This window comes from Trypanosoma grayi, assembly GCF_000691245.1.
Source record: "Trypanosoma grayi strain ANR4 Tgr_1322_V1, whole genome shotgun sequence".
Lineage (NCBI taxonomy): Eukaryota > Euglenozoa > Kinetoplastea > Trypanosomatida > Trypanosomatidae > Trypanosoma > Trypanosoma grayi.
Window position 1 is genome coordinate 2,916 of NW_008826941.1, and position 291 is coordinate 3,206.

The following is a 291-nucleotide window of genomic DNA, read 5'->3' on the forward strand; positions in this document are numbered from 1 at the left end:
AAAAAAAAATACACCAGATCGAGAGAAGCAGAAGGGAAAGGAGATAAGCGAGGCATCACATGCAGAAAGGAGACAAGACATGCGTGACATGCCGCAGCACGACACAAGGGCATCAGATGTGTCTTTTTTCCCCCTCGTATTGAGCAGCTGCTAGTACACCGCTACTACTTCCACCACCACAAGCCTTCACGGGGGCAGCAGCCAGAACAACAATGAAAAGAACGTCGTCAGCGTCGAGTGTCCCTCCCTCCCTTGCCCGCGTTTTATCCTTAAGATTCATTCGTTCATCTC